This window comes from Lucilia sericata, unplaced genomic scaffold (assembly GCF_015586225.1).
Source record: "Lucilia sericata isolate MDLA Ls3-8-SP2 unplaced genomic scaffold, ASM1558622v1 Contig000233F_arrow, whole genome shotgun sequence".
NCBI classification, from domain to species: Eukaryota; Metazoa; Arthropoda; class Insecta; order Diptera; family Calliphoridae; genus Lucilia; species Lucilia sericata.
In genome coordinates this window covers 309,881-330,885 of record NW_023994260.1, presented here as the reverse complement: position 1 = coordinate 330,885, position 21,005 = coordinate 309,881, and the positions used below count along the sequence as shown (strand labels likewise).

Here is a 21,005-nt window from a genome sequence, read left to right as displayed (position 1 = left end):
TTGAATTCGACTCTATTCGCACGTCCCCATTTAGAGATTGTTATCAGGTCAAAAAAAATCCAGGTCTACAATTGCATGAATGACAAATGTTGCTGTTATCTGCAAGAGAGTGGAAGAGATATAGATAGAAAGATCGAGTAGTAGAACGAACAATTAATTAATCTTGAACTCATTTGTTGGGATCCCATCGTAACAACTCAAAGTTCGATATAAATTGGATAGAAAAACCAATTAGTTTTAATAAAAGGACCTTTTGAACAACTAACCTAGTCACTGTTAACAACAATATTCTAGGAGAACATTTATATGGGAAGGAGAGGAAATCTGGTACTGATTTCGGTACCGATCAAGTATAATTTTTCTGCAAAATATAAACCCTCTTACTCCTCTAGTTAAGGCACTATCTTGCCTTCAACAGACATACTCAAGGTCGGACATAACCTGATTCCAGATTCAGATCAGTACTTTTATGGTTTTAGGGTCAAGATATTTAAACAAATTTAAATTTTATTAATAATATTCTAATTCCAATTAATACACAAGATTTAACTTCAATGTCATGTTTTAAATTAACTCCACCCACAAAATTTCTCCTTAATAACAAAGTAAAGAAAAATTAACTTAAATTATACACACTTCATAGCCGAAGGTCAAAATATTTAATTGTTAAATCAAATTCTTAGTATTTCAATGCCACAAACTTTAAAACATACTATATAGTTTCATTATTGCACTAACTACGACTATAAAATATTCCATAGAAATTCCAATAACAAATTAAAAACAATACTTAAGGGAAATGTACCAATAAGTGTTTACGAGAGTTTACGATGCTGCAAATACTATAAACTTCTGCATAATACATGGCGCTACCTACCGCCTACTACGAATGAATGCACACGACTCAGACATAGAACAAATAAATACGTTTTTAATTAACTGTAAATATATAAAATTAAAAGAAAAGAAGCTAATTTATTTTTTGAAAGGAAAGAAAAAGGAATTTGCTTTATCGATAAAAACAAATAGTCAGCATTACGTTATTCTTTGCTCCATTTACTATAAAGAGGCGAGATTAAAAAAACAGTCAGATCAGGCATGGAAAGTTTAGTATTATTAGTATTAGTAGTTTTTTCATTAATTTTTGAACTCGAAAAATTATACTTGTTCTAAATTATACATTTCTGCTCTTAATAGCCATATGCTATCCAATAGAGTACTTAGTCCATGGACTAGTTTACTAATGAGTTATGATCCATAGACTGGGCCATATACTACTCAATAGACCGGTTCATAGACTAATCAGCTGACTAGTTATTAGACTAGTACATAGACTGATCCATATACTAGTACATAGACTGGTCCATATACTAGTCTATAGAATGGTCCATATACTAGTATATAGAATGGTCCATGGACTGGTCTATAGACTAGAGCAATGAATAGAATGGATCATAGAATAGTCAATAGACTGGTCCATAGAATAGTTAATATATTGAGCCATAGACTAATCAAAATACTGGTTAATAGACTAGTCAATAGACATGTTCGTAAACTGGTCAATAGACTGGTCCATAAACTTGTCAATGCAATAGGCCATAGAATAGTATATAGATTGCTCCATAGAATAGTCAATAGATTGGTCCTACTACTACTACTACTCGATAGATTAGTCCAATTAGACTAATCAATAGAATAGTCAATAGATTGGTCAATAAACTGATCAGTAGACTAGTTCATAGAATAGTCAACAGATTGGCCCATAGACTAATAAATAGACAGGTTCATAGACTAGTCAATAGACTGGTTCATAGACTAATCAATAGACTGGTCCATAGACTAGTCAATAGACTTGTCCATATAATATACAATGGTCAATAAACTTGTCAGTAGACTAGTCCATAGAATAGTCAACAGATTGGTCCATAGACTAATCAATAAACTGCTTCATAGACTAGTCAATAGACTGGTTAATTGTTTTACTAAACTAGTCAATAGACTGGTCCATATACTAGTCAATTGAGTAGTCCATGGACACTGGTCATAAACTAATCAATAGACTGGTCCATAGACTTGTACATAGACTATTCAATAGGTGGCTCTTAGATTATTGAATAAACTGGTCCATAGACTATAAACAGACTAGACCATATACTACTGAATAGTCCAGTTCATAGATGAGTCTAGCATATACTAGCTTGTGTGTATGGAAAATTTCAATTTTCCAGGTCTGAATCAGACACAAAACTGCCAACGACTGGAAAAAGTAATTACTTTACGGCAATACGAACATCTTTTGTTTTTGAATATAAAAATACTAATCAAGAAATTGGTTTAGAATTATATTTCTTTAACTGCATTGATTTAAAAATCATCCTCAAATTGTACTGGAACTAGTAAAATATTATATCCCTTTTCACTAGCCATAGGACTAGTGCGTTGAAATCAAAGGACTCAGAACTTCTGAATAAAACAATATAGTTTGAGACATAAGAATTAAGGGAATATTAACATTTCGATCTCAAATTCGAATCAGAAAATGTGTAATTATTTGCAGATTTTTGAAAACTATAGAAATTTCTTTTTGCTAAACAAAACTTTCCCCAAGACCCTCGTATTTTTGCATAACTATTAGTTTGTTATATTAGTTTATTTAATTAAATGTTGTATTTTTTAATTGTTTTACTTTTATTTTCAAACAACTATAAAATAACAAAAAAAACAACAAATAAAAGAAATTGATTTATATGAAATGAAACTTGTATACAAAATAAAATTCATTACGAATACAATAAATACTTAAGTGGTAACTTTTCTCTGCCGTTAGGTGTACATTTACACATACCTATATAGATGTTTGTTTGTGCTTTTTCTATATCGACGTATTTTGAACAAATCTAGCTTCACGATACAAAAAAAAAAAAAAATGACGCCCACAAACGCACTAAAAACAATAAAATTCATAGAAAATAACAACTTAGTAGTAGTCGAAAAGACACTGAAGTGTACGAAGACTGACTGATAAATACTTGAGAATTTTTATGTTCGAATTATAACAAGAACTAAAGTGAATTTCTCGCTTAAAAATCAAGCATGAAACAGTGAGTACAACAAAAATTATGATATGGGTAACCTTAATGAAAAGGAGGACGAAAAGCTTCTTCAGAATAAGCAAGTCTGAAGTTAGTATGATGGTACGTATTCGAAGTGGAAACACAGGATTAACTGAGACTGGCGAGTGATATAGAACCGTGAGCAACTTTTTTGCGCTTGTGACATGAATATTGGAACTAGCATATTAACTGGTACCTTCATCGGCAGACATTTGATTGATATTCTAGCATCGATTTTATCCAATATATAAATGGAATGTCCGAATCTCTCTCGAGCAAGCTCTGTGCTCATCATGAAAGATTAAATAGGAAACTGTACCGTGTGATAGGAATTATTGTAATATATTCAGAAAGATCAGTATCAGTATCCTGAAAGTGTTTCCATAGAATTATCCTTAGAGATTGTGTGTGTGGTATAACATCGCTTCAAAGGGGTTTTGTTCGCATTCCACAAAATAAAAAGATGAACACCTCCAGAGATTACTATTCTCATCATATGCTCTACATTCGTCTACATTTTGATTTAGTTGTATCCAGTTATCCAGTGTGTCCCATCAGAAATCATCATGTTAGCTTCGACTAACTCATTTTTAGGAGCCTTCTTGCACTTCTTCTTTGAGTTATCCCATTGTAACTTTATGGCCCTACCCACTGCCTGTTATATTCCTTATTATTATCCAAATTCCTTAGTGGAACATATGGTCACACCAATAGTTTTCCAAACGCAATGCTAATCTCCAATAACTTATCATTAGGAGACTAATTGATCTTCTTTTTTGGGTTACTTTATGATCTTACCCACCATCTGCTTAATCTTTATTATTATACAAATTTCACAATGATGCTCGGATTATTTCAAATGATGCTCGGATTATTTCAAATAAATAATGTTTATAACACAAATGGAAGACTTTTAGACCTTGCCTTTGTTAATCATCCTATAGACGTATTCGTACGAAACTCGCCACCATTAACATTTCCTGAAGATGTCCACCATCCTACAATTGAAGTTGAAATTTATACTCTTCGTAATAAATCTCTACCATCATCAAATAGAAATAAATTTAAATATAATAAAACATACTGCTTCCATCGTACTGATTATGTAAAACTAAATTATTTATTATCTAACGTCGTTTGGAGTACTATTTTTTCTGGAAATAATTTTGATGTCATTGTTAATAATTTTTATTCCATACTTTATCATTTAATTTCACAAACTGTTCCTAAAACGATAAAACGTGAAAAGAAAGGCCCACCTTGGAATAACTACCACTTAATAAATGCAAAAAATAGGAAAAATAAATTTTACAAAAAATACAAAAGATCTGGCTCCATAATTGATTTTAAAAATTACTCTGTGGCACGCTCTGAATACAATATCACAAACAAACTGGCATATAATAATTACATTCTTCGTATGAAATCAACACTAAAAACCAATCCTAAGTCGTTTTATAAATTTATCAACTCTAAACGTCGAGCCTGCCATTACCCAAGTTTCCTAAAGTTTTGTTCCCGTAGTGCCGATGATGATCTATCGATTAGTAACATGTTCGCAGACTTCTTTGCTACAACATATTCTAAATCGACATTTCATAACATTACTCCTTACTCCTCTAATTTAATGCATTCATCGAATATACATTTCACATTCATCCATAGTAATACCGTTTTATCAAACCTGAGATCATTAAATTCTTCGTCTTGCCCTGGCCCTGATGGTATACCTAGCTGCATCCTGAAACATTGTGCTGAAACGTTGTATGTACCTCTTACGGATATTTTCAATAAATCTATTGAATTAGGTTATTTACCAAGCATATGGAAAAAATCATTTATAATTCCTTTATTTAAAAGTGGAAGCAAACTTGAAGTATCGAATTATCGTGGAATTGCTAAGCTGAATGCTATTCCTAAACTTCTTGAAAAAATTTTATCAGACAATCTATCACATCAAGTTTCTTCATTAGTGTCTACATGTCAGCATGGCTTCTGTAAACATCGTTCCACAACAACGAACATCCTCGAGCTCACAACCTTAATAAATGATGGTTTAGTAAATAAGCTACAAACAGACGTAATATATACAGATTTTAGTAAAGCATTTGACAGAGTGAACCATAATATGCTACTAAATAAATTATCGCTAATGGGATTTAGCTTTGCAGCTTTAAATTGGTTGTTTTCCTACTTATCCAATAGAACGCAACAAGTTAAATTTAGAGATGCCACTTCCAAAGTTATTGAGGTCCCATCTGGTGTTCCCCAGGGAAGTCATTTAGGTCCAATACTATTTACTTTATTTATAAATGATCTCCCTAATGTTATTTCTCATTCCAAAGTATTAATGTACGCTGACGATGTCAAAATTCTAAAAACCATTCGAAACTCTAGCAGTCAACACTTACTTCAATCCGACATCGATAAACTTTCGCAATGGTGTAAAATAAACCTTATGGATTTAAATATAAAAAAATGTAAACACATGTCATTTTTTAGAGTAAGAAATTACGACACCAACTATTTTATAGATGAATTGCCGTTGGAAAAAGTCCACAATATTAACGATCTTGGAATATTACTAGATCATAGACTTAATTTCCGTGATCACATTGCATTAACTGTCAATAAAGCGAATGGTGTTCTCGGATTTATGAAACGATGGTCGAAAGAATTTTCTGACCCATACATTACTAAACATCTTTATACATCTTTGGTTCGTCCTATTCTTGAATATGGATCAATTATTTGGGATCCCTGTTATAATATCCATTCAAATAGTATTGAAACTATTCAAAAGCAATTCTTAATTTTTTGTTTACGTGGTCTTGGCTGGAATTCACTCGTGCTACCGTCATATGAAAGCAGACTCAATCTAATAAAGTTACCAACACTAAAAAGTCGTAGATTAATGCTGGGTATTTCATTTTTACTTGGATTAATCCGTGGTGATATTGAATCGGAGTTTTTGCTTGGTAAAATTAATTTTAATGTCCCATCTCGACCAACCCGTAACTTTCAACCGTTGAAAATAATGTACTACAGCTCCGTGTATGCTAACAACGACTCCTTTCGCCGCATATGTGAAAATTTTAACAAATGTTATCATTTAATAGATTATTCGGAAAGTAATGCTAATATAAAAAGAAAAATTGTTTTGCATTTAAATTCCTAAAAATTTGTATAGAACTTTAGTCTGTAAGGATTTATATTAATCTATAGACCAAATAAATAAAATAAAATAAAATGTTCTATGCTCCTTCTTTAGTTCGTCATGGACTTATCATCTGCATGTTTTGGCGAGTTTCCACGTCTGCGTCAACTACCTAGTGGGCTTCACTCTTGGATTTCTTTCAGGCTTTATCAACGTGTTTTCTATCCATCGCCTCTTCCTCTTTCAATTTCATTGGTTCGAAATAATGTTTTCCAATCAATTCGAAAAATTCTTCAATGTCATCTATTTAAGAATACCTGGATTCTGTCAATGTAATACTTTGGAGTGGAATATACGCATTTTAGTGCATCGTTTAATCGGCGACGACTTCCTAATTTAGTTTTTCATTCGGTTATTTATTGAATTCCATTACTGCTGCCATTGCTGTGTTGTTGTTCGGCTATATATTGAGAGTCCAGCACCTTTCGCAGTTAACATGATTGTTATCCAACTAAATATTGAAAACGAAAACGAAAGGGCGAATGTAATAGCTTTATAGGGAAGTTAACCGCACAAACGCAAAACCATTCGTCGCAACAAAAACTGAATTAAACAAGTAAGAGTGTTATATTCGGCTAAGCCGAATCTTATATACCCACCATCAAACCTCGTTTGACTCGAACGAAACGTACTTATGTCAAATTTCATCTATATACTCGTATATTTAGGCCAGTTATAAGCGTTAAAGTAATTTTCTGAAGGGGATCTTATATAGGGGGGTAGGGTCAATTATGGGTCGATCCTCATAAAATTTGACAGACAGACAGTAGACAGAATTTGGTTCGTATTAAATTTACTTGTGTCGAATTTCATCGCTACACTCGTATTTTTAAACCATTAATGAGCGTTGCAGTCATTTTCTGAAGGAGACCTTATATGGGGGGGTAGGGTCAATCATGGACCGATCCTCGTAACATTTTTTAGATAGATTTTGACTCGTATGAAACTTACTTATGTCAAATTTCATCTATATACTAGTATTTTTAAGCCAGTAATGAGCGTTAAAGTCATTTTCTGAAGGGGGCCTTATATGGGGGGTAGGGTCAATTATGGACCGATCCTCATAAAATTTTGCATAGTGATTTTGGATCATAAGAAACTTACTTATGTCGAATTTCATCCCTATATTCGTATTTTTAAACAAGTTATGGCTGTTAAAGCTGCTTTTCGAGGGGCCACTTGTATGGGGGCTATCCGAAAACTTGGACCGATATCGCCCATTTTCAATACCAAACAAACCTTACCTATAAGAAATATTTATGTGAAATTTCAACCCTCTAGCTCTTTCCATTCGGACTCTATCGTGCTTTCAACAGACAGACAGACAGACGGACGGACAGACGGACAGACATGGCTATGATCAATATTTCGATGTGTTACAAACGGAATGACAAAATCAATATACCCCCCATCTTTTTTGATGGTGGGTATAAAAACATATGGGTGAGTGAATCCCATAAGGCCTCTTAGAATAATGAAACGGTGGGTAGAACCACAAAGATCCTATGGGGTGACCCTGATGGGAACAAGACGAGAAATCTCCTCAATTAATTCCATTACTGCTGTCAGTGCTGTGTTGTTCTTCGGCTATATATAGAGAGTCCAGAACCTTTCGATTTCTCTAGAACTTGTTTTAGGCGGCTTGTGAGATAAAAGACAGCCTAGTCACGATCCTTCAGTAGTCTATTGAGGCCTCAAGTAACATCGATACATTCGCGAATCGCAGTTAACATGATTGTTATCCAACTAAATATTGGAAACGAAAGGGCGAATGTAATAGCTTTAAAGTGAAGGGAGCTTGAGGTAGTTAACCCGACACGCGCAAAACCATTCGTCACAACAAAAGCTGAATTAAAAAAAAAATATAGGTGAGAGAATCCCATAAGGCCTCTTGGAATAATGGGTGGACCCACAAAGATCCTATGGGGTGACCCTGATGAAAACAAGACGAGAAATCTCCTCAAAATGAGCAAGTCTGAAGTTAGTATGATGGTACGTATTCTGAGTGGACACACAGGATTACGAGCACATCTATACAAAATTGGTCGTGCGGATTCAGACGAATGTAGAGCATGTGGAAAGGACAATGAAACTCTGGAGCACTTTCTTTGCCACTGTCAGGCATTCGTCGAAATTAGATCCAAGTATCTTGGAAGTCGTTGTAAGGTAATCCAAGTCGCATTGCGGACTACTGTAGAAGCTGTCAAGATGAGGAATCAATGCAACATCTTTTCTGTCAATGTCCTGCATTGGAGGACATGCAACCTCGATATCTGGGACATCAATTTCTGGAGGACACCTCAGAATTATCAGGGATTGAAAGAAGATAACCTGAACGCCTTCATCAGGCATTGTGGTTGGTTTGATGAAACAAACTCCACAAAGCACTAATTAGTAGCTTTTTCGAGTCCAAGACTCTTTCCTCTTATGTTCTTAATCTCTATCTGTCTATCTCAATCTTCGTCTTTCAGCATCCACTACTACTATTAATACCTCTTAATGCCTCTTCACTATTGTATCTTACTATAACTCTATATGTCCTCTTCTTTTTTTACTTTTAATACATATACTTACAGGTATCACAAAGGGACCAAAAAGACCCACGCGTGCGTCTATTGCAGCCTGAATTACCAACCAACCAACCAGGCCCGATAGTGGCCTAGGTTTATTTATTCGGATTATCCTTGTCTTACACCCATAATCATTTTAATTTTCTGGCTCATGAGACCCTTGTTTAAGATGTGACTTAAGGAATTGTCGTAAATGGTCTTAATTAGATCAATAACCTTATTAAATAGAATATTCATAGGCATTTTCTTTCATAAAGTTTTTAATAATTTACTCTAAACTTCTGAAACAGACCACGTTACATATTACGTATTTAATTTCTTATGCATGTTTTTCTGTTTACTTGTTTTTATTTTCCTTTTAACAAATAATGGTGATGGAATAACGCCACATCACCAAAGTATGGTGGCATGGGTAAGAGCAATTGCCATTTTTAAGTTTATTGGTATTACCACGTTCAAACTTTGATGACTATCAAACAGTAGAATGACGGACGAAAGAACGAGCGCATGAATGAAATGATTGATAGAGAGAAAAAAAATATTTGGATTTGTATTTTACTTAACCAATAGCTTTTTCAATGAATAGCTGAGTAAAGGATAAAACGTCAGAGTGGCTGTCTGTTTGTCTTTCTGTGAGAGTGACATTTAGTACAATAACATGTCATTATTACACTTTAAAAGAAAAAAGAAACACATTCAATATTTTGTTTGAATGTTGCTGCTGCAGTTATTTTTATTTTGTTAGCTTTAAAACTAATTTAATTATTGACTTATTTTTGTCGCACCTTTATTTTTTTGTTTTCTTTTTTCATTTAACTACTATTTTGTCTGCTTTATTTTGGTTTTTATTTATCAGATACTTGTTTGTTTTTGAAGGTAGTCGCGAGAGTGTTGGTATTTAGTATTCCCCAATAGATTTATAAGGTATCAAATGTAACCAATATAGAGAGTCTAAGTCTTACTACTTGATTGAATATGACTTATTAAACGGATCCATTAAGTAGGAAAGCTCGAATTCCTACTTAATTTATGATTAATGTAAGATTGATTTAAGAATGTAATAGATTGAATTAATCCCAAAATGTACTTGATTTGAACTTGATTCCTACTTGTCAACTAGTTTGTTACACTCAGCCACGAACCGCAGGGTATTTATGTGCTAAATACAGCCGACATTTTTAAATACATTTGTATATTATATGGATAGATAGTGTTATTATTACTATTATGTTTATTTATTTTATTTACTTTTTTTTAATATTAAGTTTGTTTATAAATTAGTCGCTTTTCGCTTATTAGGCTTTTAAAGAATTGAGGTTTTAAATTATAAATGAGTAATATGAACTTTATTTAAATGAATGGGAAATTTATTTTAAAGTTTTTCTTCTAAACGATAAATGATTTGAGGGTCGAGTTAACGGTAATTTGGCATTAAGATGTGCGGTTGATTTGTATTTAGAGGAGTTTTCTAACGCCGCAGATCGTTGCCAATAAGCCCCACCTGTTAGTTGCTCACCAAATCGACCTAATACAGTCGGGAAGGTGACGAGAATTTGTAGAGTTTTCTAAGGTTACAAATCATAATCCAGGGCTTATCTACTACTCCAGAAAAACCATACTATCCCAGCAGTTTGACAAAAAGTCTATGCATCCGAAAAAGTCAGTGATTTCCACTAACTTCTAACCACTTGGTTGGCTATAATTCGTCTTACGTCACGGATGTACTATTTGTAAACGAGGGTGAAGATAATCGTCACTTTAGTGTCCCCTTTGTAAGCGTGATAGGGGACACTTAAAAAGAGCTTGTCAGCCTCTTCGTAACCTATGGGGTGATGATTGACTTCCTCATAGGACAAGCACATGTTAAAAGAGCTAGTCACCTGGACAGTTGGTGCCTAGGTGTTGTAACCCTATGTGGTAGGTTATATAGGGAGTTCGAGATTGTCCGGCCGAACTGCTGGGATTTGACTCTATTTGAAACTTCTCCCCAGGGGTTTTTTCTAAAGTTGGGTGTATCTATAGAGAGGTATTGTTCAAAATTGAATCTTTGAAATTCGTACCTCACTACAAAGTTGCGTTTTTTTTTTCAAATATTTTCTTAATAACTTAAAATATTACTAAACTTTTTCTATATTTTTAAATACCACTGATCTAAAAAGTATTAATATGACGACTAAATTCCTAAAAAAATATAACCAATAAGTAACAAAGAAGTGTCTTTTAAATTACTTATATTGTCAAATAATTTAAGCAATTTAATAATTCTATATAATCAGACAAATTTGGCAAGTACAATATTCTTCGTGTTTTTGTTTTTTTTTTTAAATAAATAATTAATACCAGATTCTAATATGGAACTGGTTTCTTTATTAATAAATTTATATTATTTATATTTCCAAGTTAACATTTTAAGTGTTTTCCCTTTCTTCTCCCATTTATATAAAATTATTTAAAAGTAAATAAAACCATTTATGGCAAAACGTATTTAAATTATCTATTAAATGTAAATCTAATTAATAAATAAAGAAATGTGCATGATTTTGAATAATACTGGTGGAATTAACAACAATGTGTTAAAAAGTTTGTATAAAATTATAAAATTATAATATGAAAACAGCAAACAAATTCTGCGCTTTGATTCGAACGTTTAAGAGCTGCTTTTTTGGTGAGAGTTAATGAGCAATTTCGTAGATAAAGCCGTCCTCTCTATGGAAACTCCTTGAGTATTTAATAGATCCTCATCCCAGGAGATCGGTACAGCCCCTTGCAGCTGCATCGTTTAAAGAGAATTAATGGTAAAACGAACACCTCAACTCCAAGAGTTTATAGATCTATCAATCTATCATTTTATTAAATTTAGGACACTTAGTTATTTCATAGGTCTTCACCTCTGGATATCGGTAAATATGTAACTGTGTTTTTAGACACTCCTACTGGAGAAATGAAGAATGTTGTCCATATAGACGATGACATGAATCTGGTTTAAGTTTCTATCCACCATCAGTGAGATCAAGCAGACAATGCTAGACAATATCTTGTTATGGACTAAATATAACCGCAAGGTGTTGCTGGGATGGCAAATGGAATTTTCAAATTGTACAAAACAGCATTTTAAATTGTACTTTTTGAATTCGATTGTACCAAATCTATATTTTTGCAAATTTATATCAATATAAAACAAAAGCATTTCAAGCAATTCCATTAGTCCATGTACTAGTTCATTGACTAGGCAATAGGCTATTCTATAGACTATACGGTAATCTATAAACTAGACAATAAACTAGTATATAGAGTAGTTTTTCCCTAGAAATACTTTAAAAAGGTAAAAGTACTTTAAAAACTATAGATTAGTCATTAAATTAGTCAATAAACAACAATAAACTGGTTCTTAGATTAGTCAATAGAGTAGACAGTCTATTGTCTCTTTATGGACTGGAATAGTTTATAAACTAGACAGTAGACTAGTCTATAGATTAGACATTAGTCTAGTTAATAGACAATTCCATAGAAAAGCGATCGAATACAAAATAATCATAAAAATTACTCTCTTTGGTAAATATTATACCTGGTTGTCTGGTTGTAATCTCTTTCAAGATTCTTTACAATATTAGGGAATATAAAGAAGAATTGTAAATGTTCTCTTCTGAAATTTATTAAAAATTTGACCGAAGTTGGTAGTTCTTTGAACTTTGTGTTAAAAGTACAATTTTAAATTATTAAGGGAATATATTTAAAATTGTACAAAATGGGTCATCGGTGTACTTTTAAAGATCAAATTGTACCAAAATTGGTACAATTGGTTGAGCTACAACAAAACTGGAAGGAAAAACTAAAAAACTCAATGCTTACTACTTATACTTTGAGAAATTTCAATGTTATGAACTGGGGTCTACAGCAAAGCATGATTAAACTTGTGGCTTTATAATGTCTGGGTTTAATGAAAGATTACTCCAAAAAGATATTCAACCAAGATCAAGGGTATTCCACACTTAATAAAACTGCAATCACCGATTGTACACCACAGACGATCTTAGAACATAGCAATAAGTTGCGAATGGTTCGACTATAAACTTGCTAAAAAATGTTGAATCTTCATTAGTAAGTCCACTGTGGGAAAGTTTTATGAAAATATTGTACAAATTATGGGTATTTGTTTAGGATATTGCTACTAGTAGAATTTCGTACGATAAGATTGGGACACTAGATTTTCTGAAGAGTAATAAATGGAGTATATAGCCGAAAAAAACTATTAAGACAGTTTTATTAATAGATATAAGAAGTATTCAGACTTGATTTCGGACTGTAACTGGTAAAAATAGGTGTAAAAATATCCTACCAGGTATATCTTTCCAAATAGCTTTAAAAGTGTTTAATGAACTGTTTGAAATCATACCCTATAACTTACAGGATATTGTATTCGAAGATAAATTTGCTAAAGTTTCACTATTAACGAATGATTTTTGAATCAACTCAACATAAATTAGCAAGAAGAAGTTTAAGAATCTTGGTAAACGTAATAACTGAACTTTCACAGGAATATGGTGAATAAAATATCAAAATATTCATTTTATGACGAAACTTTAAATAACAAAATTGTGTTGAACTTTCTTTAATTTTACACAATTTCTATTAAAGGTAAACACGCCATCTCCAATAATTGACATGTCTATACCATTTACATGAGAAATATTATGACATGCATTGTAAATAATAACTTAAAGGACGAGGCTATTGATAATATCATTGTTGTGGTTGACCTACAAAACCGTAACATGGACAACAAAAGAAATACTCCCAAAATTCAATGTATTTTTGTAAAGGGTCTTCCAATAGGCACTTTAGAACATTGACCGTTAAAAGATTTTAATAGCATAACATAAACAATAACATTGCTTTATCAAATTGAGTACTCTTTTCGGGCGCTTATTAAGTTATACTGGTAGGAGTATTCGCAACTTGATGGATAAATTTCAGCTAACAGGTTTAGTAATCAATGAAGCAAAAACCGTAAGATGACAAAACGCTTGATCTGCCGAAAACATCGCCAATATCAGTGAGAGTTTGGAGGAGAATCTGTGGCAGTTGATAATTATGCACTTTCCCGCCTGATTAGGATGAGTTAAGCTTCACATACCACTAGTACTTTGAGAGCTTGGCCATCTCCCAAGAAGGGGATGTGGAGTTTTCTAAAGTCACAGGTAACAGCTACACTCAATGCAAATATAACCCATGACTTCGGTGAAAAGCAGCCTGGCTTACGTGCCAGAATCTTGGATAATTGGTCGTTTAGTAAAGCCGCGTCTATATTTCCATACATAATAGCATCGATAGGACTTTCACAATCAGCGCATTATGAAAGACCTTTTATTATAAAGTTTAACTTCTAACTTTTTTATGAAATCAGCAGTTAATCGTTTAGGGTTTGCGTTTTCAAAACTTTGAAACCCAATTTTAACCCACTTAAAGCAAAAGGGTTAAACATAACTATAAATTAACTTCCGTCTATACAATTTGTACTTTAAACTCTTAATTAATGTTTAGCTTTTGGAAAAATCTTACAACTCTTTAGTGCAGCTTAATAAATAAGCATATTCTAAATTAATTTTAAAATCCTACATTATCAGAGCTACAATATTTTGTTATAGAAAAATTATAAAAACAATTTCCTTATCTCCCTATAGAAAAATAATAACAAAACAAATATGTACGCAGTGCGATTTAAAAGAGGTGTATGTTTCTAAGCAAGCGCCACAAAAGCATAGTTGAAAATACATACAGTATTGTATGAAACTTAAGCAACTTCATGTTAATCATATAGCAAAATATGAAGGATATAATTCAATTGAAGTATTGCTGAAGTATTTCGAGTGGGATTTACCAATAGAAGGGCGGTAATTGTAATGCCAGTAAACTATTAGATCTCCATCTAGTGTCTACAAGACATCCAGACTGGTTTACGAATGTCGTGCGTCTCTTGATGAGATTATGAATTTATCGAATACATATCTGCTCTGGGTACAATGCCATTCAGATTTACCGGGAAATTACATAGAGGACTAAGAGCATAGTTGATGTTACTCTCTCAATAGGGATCAGGTCTGCTCAGAGCTCGATATCGAGGCTGGCCTAGTCTCTCTAGTCGAATATAACTAGACTTATTGTTGCTTTCAAGCCTAAGGCTAGATGCTAAATCTTGCATGGTATTATCTAAACTAGATCGAAGAAGAAACTATCATTGTTTCTGTCCTCTCCCTGACCACTTGCTCGACATCGAGGCTCACCTGGCCTCTTTGTAATGGTGTAAAGTAGTTTAACGTATTGGGGTCTTCAAGGGTGATGTTATGCAGTGACATTTGCAAAAGCAGTGAAGAGCCTATCAAACGTTAAAGCCAGAAATCTTCGGATGGTTTAGATTAGAAACTCTGGCGCCACAAACTTCATACTTTCTTTGTCTATATGGTATATATATTGCGTCCACACTACGTGGAGGTTTAGAAAGTTTGAAATTTAACAACAGAGGTGACAGGATGACATCCTGAGAAACCCCTTGTATAATCTGACAGAGTTTTGAGCATCCTCGAAAGACTTTTGATATATTCAATGTCACAAAGACTATTCTCTTAAGAGGCTGTTCTCTCTAGGCCAATAGCATTAGAAGCCTTAGCATTCTTGATGACTTCTGCAACTTCTGGAATCATATAGGTCAACTGCCTTACCGACAGACTTACAAAACGATTATGATTTGTATTCTTATATCTGAAGTTAATTTTAATTTTTACTTTTATTTTATAAGATTTATACAACTTTGGTTATTTTATACATACAATTGCTGAGGTTTTGAACAATACTGTAAACCCATACATATGTAAACATGTATTAAGCCTTCTTACTTTGAAACCTAAACGTTCACTACAAAGCAAATTACAAGCAAACTTTTATCCCATTGTTACTACACATTTTTATAGTTTTTTTTTTTTAACAACAGATTTTTTTCGACACAAAGTTAAATACTAGTTTTTGTTATAACAAACATACAAACAAACAAAAATTAAAACCCAACACAGACTTGGCAAGAGTGAGATAGAGAATAGAACAGAAATTATGAATGAAAATATAAAAAACCACCATGAAGAAAAAAGCACAATGTTATGCAACCTTCCACAACAGCAATACTTATAAAGAAATTTTTATAGTACTTATGTAGCTGCTGGGTGGTTAGTTGTTTTTGGTAGATGACATTGAATTTAAATGGTCTCTTTAAAGAAACATTGTTGGTGGATTCCTGTTAAAGGGAAGAATTTTGGTTGAAAAATGTATAGAATAAAAAAGACAATTTACTGTGATTAAGAATACCCAAAACTAAACTAAATCCATATATTCAAAACATGGCAACAGTATAAAGAAAACAACTCGTTACAACTGAATATTAAATAAACTACGATTTTTGTAAGTTAAAAATTTAGAGATGTTGTTATAATATAATTTTAGAAGTTGCAAACAAGCAATTTTTGTTTTTACCAAACTATGACGACATATTATGAATATTTTTGCTATAAATAGCATTTATAGATATATTTATATAGTAAAATTTGCTGCATATATGTAGATATTTATTTGTGATTGTCAACAAATAGCAGATATATAAATAAAAACTTTAACAGCTGTTGATAAACGTCATTAAGTAATACTTGTGCGGCGTCTAAGTAAAAAGTTTTTGCAATGTTTTAGCAATATGTTTTTATTTTCAAAATATTGTTTAGTTTTTCTGAAAGTAAACAAGTAGGTTAGGATATACGGGTTATTATTGTTCTACTAAAATTTGAATGACTACCCTTTATACCTAAAACCTAATACAGTACATATCAAGAAAGATGCTTGTACCAAGTTATCTCAGTCTGCGCTCTTGTAGAGAGAGGGACAGTAAAATAAAAGGTGTTAAAGTGATTCTCTTTCCTCTCGGGCTAAACAATTTCTGCAATAACTGTTAATTGTATAGCCCATATGATCTGATATGGGTATCCGATTATACCGTTTCCGAGAAGTGGGTTTATAGGAAGAGAAAGAGTCAATGTATTTTTCAGAAATGCTGACAGGCTAGTACATTGTGGCCATCATTCAATCACCATGTTCGTGGAGTCTTAATCTAGGGAACTTAACTGGACCTTCGGGCACTATGCAAAAAAAAAAAAAAAAAACTTTTCTACTAATGACTTCTGCAGGAGCTGCCAGGATGAGGAGGAAGAAGAGAGTATCACTCACTTCATTTGTCATTGCCCCGCAGTATAAGATCATAGACTAAATCTTTTAGGTAGCAATATCTTGCTCGACTTAACCGTTTTATCGGAGGTTGATATCCGAAAGATAGACTCCTTTAATAGTGCGGCAAACTGGTTTGGTTTAGGAACCCAGAGTACTTAGGTCGAAGTGCACAAATACGCTGACCGTTTCTCTCGTTTCAGGTTTAACAAAGGGATCAATATACTGGAGCCTAGCGTGTCTCCAGTGAAGACATCGCCAATCTAACCTAAGGGTCAGAGCATAATAAATACGCTGCACAGCAGTTAAGATTTTTATATTGATTATTCATCGAACGAGGTCGAGGGGAGTATGAATATTCTTCAGCGAAACAGTTTTATCCACTTGAAGTACTGGGATGCCATCATTGTCAGAAGACTTATTTATGTTGAGATCCCTTAAAATGTATTTCCAGCTCGGGCAGTGGTTGTCCAAATAGTGTTAACTAAAAGGATAGCTTTTTCAACAGCTCCTATAAGGAGTCAGAACTGAAGAACTAGCATTATTCTTTACTATTTCGACGAATGAATGGTTTTACTGCTCTGGGAACAGTACGAACCTTAATAAGAATACTATTTTTCCTTAGCGATTCGACGTTACCCTCGATCCCATTCTCTTAATAGCAACCCTAAGGGACTTCTCTCTTAACTTAGTAATTAAAAACATTTAAAGTTCCTCCAGAATCACAAAAACCAATCACATTCAATGAAGTCATTCCCAACGTCATTCACCGAATTTACTGTTAATGTTCCTTTCGTTTCGGTCCATTTCTCTAATTAAATACTATTCTTTCTAGCTATGCCTAGATTAATTACCCACAACATTTTGTATGTTTTTTAATTACCCACTACATTTTGAATGTTTCTGGGACCTTAGAAATAAAAAAGGGTCAGTCAAGCTTCAGGTTAGCTTAAAAATGAGTATGCACCAGCGAGGTTCAACTCCACTCGGTAACCACTAAGGTACCATTGTCATTCCCTTCAGAGAAATAATAATAAAGAACTAACAGAAAGAACAGAAAAAATGAAATGACTAGAACTAGACTGAGGCCCAAGAGAAAACATGTTCTGAAAGTAAATGAACTCAGATACCGAAAGAAGGAAATTATGATAGGCGATCCTAATTAGACTATAATGGAAGAATTGGTAAATTTCCCCAATAAAACTTAATATACAACAATTCAGGCATTTTAGCGTGAGGTCTTGTATCCTATGATAGTGTCAGATGATGTGCTCAACTATCTCTAGTTTCTTAACATTCTCGCATGTCCTGCATAGATTTAAAGCCTGAAAGGCATCTATCTAATTCAATAAGTATGGTATTTGCTTTTACATTTTGTCTTGGCCATAAGGTCTCAGATACTGTGTAATTCGTTGTACTATTCCAGCACCGATTGTTAATATCGTGTAATCTTTCGGTTGTAACCTACGATTGTGAAAAATAAGTTATTTTACCCTTCTGACCTTTCATGTGGGTCAAGATTCGAACTTAATCTTGCTAGTTCGTCAACTACCTCATTATTCTCTATATTTGAGAGTTCTGGTAGCCAGCCGGTAATATAATTTTCTTAATTTACCTTATATTTAAATTACTTTTTAAAAATTTATCATTTTACGCCTTTTAAATACGTGCTGGGTGGCACTTTCACAAAAAGCTATCATATTTTAATTATATTTTAAGAACAAAATAAACAAAATTCTAAATACTATTGATTATTTATCAATTGTAAAGGTTTAAGAAAAGAGTTCACTGAACTTTTTGTTTTTAATGAATGAAAAATTTTGTTTATTTATGTTTAATATTAAATAATTTCATGTTTTTTGTTTATATATTTAGTGTAAATATTAGCTACAGTTTTTTTTTATGGGGGGGGGTGTATTTCTTTTTCTTTTTTTTTTTTTTTTTTTTGCAAAAAGTTTAAAAGCGATTTTTTACTTTAATGGAAATATTTTACTAATTTAGCATTTCATACAATATTAATTGTAACTAACACAAGTTTACATATATTAAGTTAAAAAAAAACTTTAAAATTCAAGAAAAAGTTAAGATTATTTTGAAAATGTAGAGCCTGGATTCCAAAAAGCATGTGGATGTAACACCATCGTCTATGAACCAAATAATATTGAATATGAAATAATTCGTTCGTGGTAGAAGCAGACAAAGCTTTATCAATTGTATTAGAGAAGATCTGGTATATCTGATCTTTCATAATCCAAATCACAGAGAATAATGAAACAAAAAAGACAAAAGAGATTCAATCGCACGTCTGGGTCTCCGTCCATTAGTTTGTGACAGTTTCGTTAAACGAGAACTTTAATAATAAAATTTAATACTTAGCAAATGTTATTGCAACGTGAATCTGTCCACGATCAACTAATTGATGTTTCAAATTGCCCAAAAATTGCAAAGCCAATTTCACATCTATTTAAAAAAATATCTAAAACAAAATAGGTACAACCTTTTTAAAGATTAACCATTTAGAAAACCAAATACGAAAATCAATAACAAGTTTTGTTTTTGCAACGAATGACTCAATACAGATTTAAGAATTAGCTAAACTTACTTGAATTGAATTTTTAAATAATAAAGAGTTATATGAAACACAAGACCTAATTTTAAAGTTGTTATAATTTATATAAGTTTATTTGTTTATTTAATAAAAAAGAAAATTATCTTCTTAGAAATTGCCATAGAAAAGCTTTAATTAAAAGAGTTAGAGTTTATTGTTATATCTAATATAGTAGAATTTGCAAAATATTTTGCATACTTCTTCTTCTAAGCAGACAGACACCCCTTTGTCAGCACCTCACAAGTCATAATATAATCAACCAAACACAATAACAACAAAACAGAAAAAAATACACATAAATATATATGTATACAAAAAAAAATTGATAAAAGCAGAGTGCAAAACATCATGAAAAAAAAAATAAAGAAAAAAGAATGTAGCTGAAAAAAATATATATACATACAGACAGACAGACAATAACACAGACACATCTTGCAAAGCACAAATGTGTATACCCTACAGTAATATAGAGGTATTGTGCTGATGGTTGTCAAGTATAGGAATATTACTATATACTTAAAGTTCAGCAATTTAATCAAAATTACAACATTCTTCTATGCAACAGTCTGTCTGTCCGACCGTGTAAATCTTGTGTTTAATTACAGTTTGCAATTTTGAAGTAAATTAAATGATATTTGTTAATTGAGCTTTTATTGAAACTGTTGGAACTCGGAACATTATTTCAAATCGATCAAATTCTTTCCATCCACTCTACTGTCCGTCCTTGTAAATCAAACTAGGTACAATTATCAATTTTGAATTGAATTCAATAAAATTTGTTAGTGGCGCTTTTAATTTACTAAAGACGAGGGCTATGGAAACTGTTGGAAACTGATATATTATTTCAATTAGATTCCATACACTTAAACCGTCATAGATCACTCTTAAGACTTCATATCTAAAGTTGAGCAGAAAGAATCTTTCAGGAAGGGTTTATGCAGAATCTAATAAACATTGTCTCATATATCGATAGCAATAAATATGATTAGCAGGTTGATATTCCGATGAAGATCTTTTATTATGACTTTAGTCAGTTTTATGCCAAAAACTTTGTAGAAAAATTTTCTTGAAAAATTAATCACTTTACTTGGGCCTTTATGATAGTTATAAACATTAAAGTCTTATTCTTCAAATGATCAAAATTAAATCGATGTTAAACACTTGAGCAAAATTTCAGGCATCTAATTCCTCTCGTTTGGGCTCTATCTTATTTTCAACAGAAAAAGAATTAAGAAATTCTT

General features: G+C 32.4%; 1 protein-coding gene across 1 annotated transcript in view; it reads right to left on the bottom strand.

The window, feature by feature from the left end:
• Positions 1 to 21,005, bottom strand: part of LOC119602467 — a 55,057-nt gene that overhangs the window by 32,956 nt on the left and 1,096 nt on the right.